The sequence below is a fragment of the Elephantulus edwardii genome, unplaced genomic scaffold, assembly GCF_000299155.1.
Source record: "Elephantulus edwardii isolate Elephantulus edwardi_28Jun2011 unplaced genomic scaffold, EleEdw1.0 scaffold00076, whole genome shotgun sequence".
In the NCBI taxonomy this organism is placed as follows: Eukaryota; Metazoa; Chordata; class Mammalia; order Macroscelidea; family Macroscelididae; genus Elephantulus; species Elephantulus edwardii.
Genome location: NW_006399826.1, coordinates 2,163,898 through 2,170,035, shown reverse-complemented (window position 1 = coordinate 2,170,035; position 6,138 = coordinate 2,163,898).

The window sequence follows — 6,138 nt, the reverse complement described above, 5'->3', positions numbered from 1 at the left end:
CTGACAACTCAAAGGCAGGTGTTTCAAATCCACCAGCTTCTCTGCTGAAGAAAAATGGACAATCTCCTCCCATGATATTTACAGTCTCTGAAAACACTAAAGGGTCAACTTTTAATCTGTTCTGACTCTACAGCAATAAATTGAGTTGATTTTTGATAGAAAAAGAATTATTAGGGAAAATTAAGTAGACTTTCACCAAAAGAAACAATATTTGTTTTTTAACTTTCTTTGTCCCTTGACACGTAGACACATACTCTTGGAAGTAGGTCTACCCACATTTGAGAAAATGAAGGAGAAATGTCTTGCTGGGATTTTATTTATTCAACAGGCCTTAGCTGGAATCTGTTTCATGACAGACATTTGCTAGGTCTGAGTACAGAGATGAGTAACACCATCCCTGCCCCAATTTTCCTAGAGGTGGGAGAAGGGGACCAGTACTAAGCCATCTTCTGAAAAGAAAGACTCTAAAATCTCTGATTTTTCCTGTATTTAGTTAAAGATGTGTAAAACAGGACCCTCAAACCAGGCTACATGTAGTTGCTTCCCAGTTCAGGGACAGATATTTATCTTTGAAATTGAGAGAGCTGGCTTTGGGGCCTCACATGGGATGGAAGATGGAGGAAGCATTAGGAATGAACTTTCCCTGAGGCACTGAAGCAGAGTTTGGTTGAAGGTGATTATTTTCAGTGATGAAAATGAGTCTAAGCTCAGAAGCCCAGGGGCATTAAACAAGGGAAAAGGAAGACTGAATTATCACCAGTCAGGCACTGGTCAGGGAAACGTGTGCACATGTGTGCTGTGCACTTGAGTGTGTTCACGTTGTGTGTGTGTGTGTGTGTGTGTGTGTGTGTGTGTGTACTTATGCTTATTACTTAGAATCTACCAGGATGTGATAGGCAGAGATGTTTATTGTCTCGGTGTTTAATAGGCAGATACTGGGAATTCTTTAAATGGATGTGGTTGAAAAGCCCAAAGGAACAGACACAACATAAACCTCAAGGATAAGCATTATTTTTCTTTTTTATTCACCGTCTTTGATTTAAAGATAAAACAAAAACTCAAATTACAAAGCTGGTAATTTTCACCACCAAGATTCCCAAGGTCTGTGGAGCCGGGGTGAAGAGGTGAGAAGTGGTCTCTTTGCTGTTATTATCTATGCTTTCTGTAATGTAGCCCTCCGTGTTGCTTCAATGCCCTATAGTTGCCAGTGAAATGACTTCCTTTGTCTGAACTTGTAATAAAGCAGATGCCTTATTACAGCCTGGGTTTTAATTGTCCTGAAAAACACCGAAAACATAACTGAAGAGGAAGAAACGACAACAAGAAGCTAGGCCTAGATACAAGCATTTTAGAACAGAGCTAGAGGAAATGATAAATATATTTCAAAATGATTTTCATTTGATAACAAGCCGGGAAGGCTGGCCTTTGCCCCTGGGGTTAGGTCTCTCAGGGGAGGGATAATTATGACTTTGTGTTTGTTCTACAGACTGAGCTACAAGGATCTGTTGTCTTTCTCTCCTAGTCTGTTTTTACCCAAAGACGACTTTTCTCTTTCTATGTGAAACAGCATTTCATAATTATTTTTGAAAAATTCCAAATCTAAAATATTGGATTTCACATATGAATTTGATAAGATGACATGCCACACACAAAATGCAAGATTCTTATTTATTTATATGGCATGTTTAATTTTCAAATATGTGCATATAAATACGATATTGTAGAAGCTCTAGTAGCTTAGTGGTTAAGGAGTTATACTCCCAACCCAAAGGCACGTGGCTCGAATCCGTCAGCTGCTCCACTGGAGAAAGGTTGAGAGATCTCATCCTGTTTGATTTACTGTTTCTGAAAACCCACTGGCAGGTTGGCTATGAGTTATTTCTAACTCAACAATACCTAACGACAGCAACCACCTCTGATTCCAATTGATTAAAGCAAAAAAACAAGTACACACACACACAGAGTACAAATTTCAGGTCAGAAATTGCTGAGCTCTGTGTGTCTAATTTTTCAGTCTCTTCTTAGCATACTAGCTTTACGAGATCTGTAAGAAGTACTGAAGTGATTGCACCATTCGTGCTAAGGCACCAGCCTGCTCTTTCTTTGGCTGGAGATTCCAGCTCCCTGCATAAGAAGTACTTCTAGCTACTTCACCACTGAGAAAATCCACTAATTAGACAGAGTACCAAAACACATCCCATGTTCACTTTGCCCTTGCATATCCCAGCAGCTTCATAACATGCAGCATTTAGTCCGATACTTCTTTGAAAATCAATATATTGAAGAAAGAAGGGACACTGAATATTTGGCACCTCTTGGTGCTAACCACAAGCTGTGTCCCTTGCAAAGACCACAATGCATTCGTATTAACAATTGACTCTGTCTGCAGCAAGGAAATACTGTGGGCTACGCACACAGAGGTGGAGAGTAGAAGCGTGTGCTTAAAGACAAGGACTCAAGAGAGGATGTTGAAACTCATTTGAAGGTCTCTGAAAGGGGGGGTGACAGTAGTCGGGGTGCAGACAAGAATCCTGATGGAGGTCACAAGACTGCGTTTCGCGGGAAGCAGTGCTTGCGTGAGCAAGGCTAGAGAGGACAATATGTTACATTTTAAAGAGGCATTTAAAGGACACAAAACAGGGATGACTTCCAGGGTAAAGGAAGCTCTCACAAAGGCAGAGGCTGCATGAGTCACTGAAAATTACTGACCATCAGCAGAATTGTGGACAACGGCTGGAAGGCCAGGCTGGATGAAATGTTCCCGAGGAGAGTGTTGATTTATGGTGATAGGAGAATTATAAACAGGGGGACACAGGAAGAAATAGCACATTCAGGGAAATCAGAACAAGCCCTACGTTCATGTCACCGCAACCCAGAGAGAAGCCTTCCATTAGGAGCCTGGAAGGAGGTTTTCCTCCTTCTCTCCTATCTAGGTAGGTGCTGCCACTCCAGCCATTGTGAGAAGAACCTGAGTCACACTGATCACACCATAAAACCCCATTTCCTGTGAGTGGGCAGAATCTCAAGTTGAACCAATTCCAATTCATGGAAACTACAGAACAGAGGAAGCCCTGGTGGCTTAGAGATAAGGAATCATGCTGCCAACCCAAAGGTACATGGTTCAGATCCACCAGATGCTCCATGGGAGGGCAGATGGGCAATCTCCTCACATGTGACTTACTGCCTCTAAAAACCCACTGGAGAGTCAACTATGAGCCAGTTCCCCTTTAAGATATTCAACAACAGGAACTACAGGACAGAGTAGAACTGCTTTATAGGTTTTCCCAGGCTGTAACCAATAGGGAAAAGGAATGCTACATCATTCTCCCATTGAATGGATGGTGAGTTTAATATGCTCACATTTCAAGTTAGAAGTTGAGTGTTTAATACAGCATTTAAGCTGTATCATCTGATCTCCTTGTGAATATATCTGTCCTTAGTTAACAAGATGATTTTTGACTCATTATGACCCGAGCTGTGCAGAGAACTACCCCACACGGTTTTCCAAGCTGTGACCTTTTGGAAAACACCAATCCTGTCTTCTCAACCCTTGAGTTGGCTCAAGTTGCCAAGCAGTCAGTTATCAGTCATCTAGTGCACCTTCTCTGAAACAGGTAAGTCTTAGAGAGGGTGAAGCTAGAGTGTTCCTTGGAGGCAAGGATGGCGAAGCTTTTTCTCATCTACTTTGACCATGTTGCTAGGAGAGGCTATTCCTCAGAGAAGGACATCATGCTTGGAAATGTGGAGGGACGGCCAAGAAGAGGAAGATCCTCAACCAGCTGGATTGGAACATTGATGGTTCTAATGTGTCAGAGATTGTAAGGATGGCACAAGACGAGACCGAGTTCAGTTGTTCATCGGGTCACTGTGAGTTGTACTTGACAGCACAAAACAACAATAAGAAGTATTTAATTGCTTGCACTGTCCAGAGACCTGCATAAATGCTCATATGTGAATATATAATACAACAGGAAGTCATGATGTCTCTGAATATTAAAATTAACTCCTTCATCTCACAAGTGTGTAAACTGAAGAATAAAAAAAACTCAATTCACTGCTGTTGAATCGTTCCTCATTCAGCATCAGCCTTTTACAAGTTTTCCATTAAAAGTCATAAGTCTTTATAGGCAGAGGCCATGCACCATTTTTCCTATGGAACTGCTGATGGATTTGAACTGGTGGATTCCTGTTGGTTAGCAGTGCAACTTGTTACCGATGACATCTTCCTAGTTCCTAACACAGTGAAAATACCTGGCTATAGTCTTTGCAATTACGTGCTATACATCAGAGAGTTGGACAGTGACTAGGGATGCTAGAAAAGAATTGATGCCTTTGAGTTCTGGTGCTGGAGAAGAGTGTTGAATATACCATTGACTGACAGGAAAACAAACAGGTTTGTCCTAGAGAGGGTGAAGCCAGAATGTTCTCTGGAGTCAAGGATTCTGAAGCTTCTGCTGACATACTTTGGGCATGTTGCAAGGAGGGACAGGTCCTTGGAGAGGGACATCATGTTTGGGAAAGTGGAGGGACAGGGCAGGAGAGGAAGACCCTCGACGAGGTGGAGTGGTGGGAATGAGTGTGTCAGAGATGGTGAGTTTGGAACACGATAGAGCAGCATTTAGAGCTCCTTTACATCGGGTCGCTATGAGTCACAACAGCACATAACAACAACAAAAACAACAAAGCCTACATAACTAGGCAGGTAGTTATTCTATTCTCATTCTCTCTCTTTCTGTCCATTCCTGCCCACCTCATATCTCTCTTCCTATCCATTTTTCTCTATCCTTATGAGACTAAGACAAACACAGTTAGGAATGTGTATGAAAGTGAAGTGAACGTCGAACATATTTGGGTACTCTAATCATATGTTCTCTCAGTTACTGCCTTTAAGCAATTAAGAGGGACACTTCTTGATGTTTAAAACACTGGTGCTCTAGTGGTTTTATCTACAGCGAATAACACTGTTAATCCAAAGGCTGCACCTCTCTGGAGTTTTGAATCCCCTAGCTGCTCCTCAAAAGAAAGAGAAACAGTCTCTTTTATTTATGATCTTGGAACTCAATGAGGGATCAGTGATTCTGATTGGATGATTGGATTACAGAGGTTCTGACTGGATGACAATGAATAAGGTTGAGTTGAGATAATCTCAACACAAAGAGCCCTGATGCAACAGGGACTAAGGGCTTGGTTTCTAACCAAAGGGTCAGAAGTTCAACCCTTCCAACCACTCCACAGGAGGAAGTATCAATTGAGACTATACTCAGATTTTCTGGATTAAGTGTATTTTACTTTCCTGCCATAGATGTTATCTGCTGATGTTACTTACATGTATATGGGATCTGCCCAGCCATTCTGATGTTCATGCAAATGTTTAAGCACAAGGGGCAATCACAGGTGATGAAGGCAGAAGCTAGTGGGTACTCGGATACTTGTTTTATTCTTCCTTTGAGCTGAGTCATAAATCTCACCACACTTTTTCAGAAGATTCCCAGCAGGATTCTGTCATGAGTGCTAATAGGAGGAACCAATTTACTGTAATCCCTTGGATTGACCCTGTCTCCTCTATCTCTCCTCTTCCTATCATCTGTTTCTGTTTTCTGAGACTAGTTTGTAAAATAAACTTGTTTCAGGGTCTTGTTTCACGGCAAGACAATAAATATTCTCTAATTTTGCTGCTGATGTTGCTTGTGTACTCTAGGAGATGTGGGGGTATTTTTCCCTTCTTTTAAAAAAATATTCCTTATTGTCTTTTGCCTTTCCTTTCGCTGGGGTGTATTTTTCATACATGCATGTATTTGTTGCTCCTGTGTTCAGAGCCTCTCTCTAGGGCTGTGCATTTTACTCTATTCCTCCAGTGCCCTGTCTGTTCTCTTTTTCTCCCCGTTCTAGAATTTTCTCCCTGCCCAAGCAGGCTTCACTACCTCCCCTTAGCTTTTCCTCAAATGCTATGCAGTGATATCTGTATTAAAAAAGAACACAGTTAGTGCAGGCCTATATGAAATGACATCTTCATGCCTCCCCACTGTTTTCCACCTGCTGAAGTTACTGGAAACCACATATGCACTTGAGAACAAACAATGAAATAGTCATAGTTTTAAAGACTCTATTAGAATATAATATTTTCTTTTTTTTCTCTTT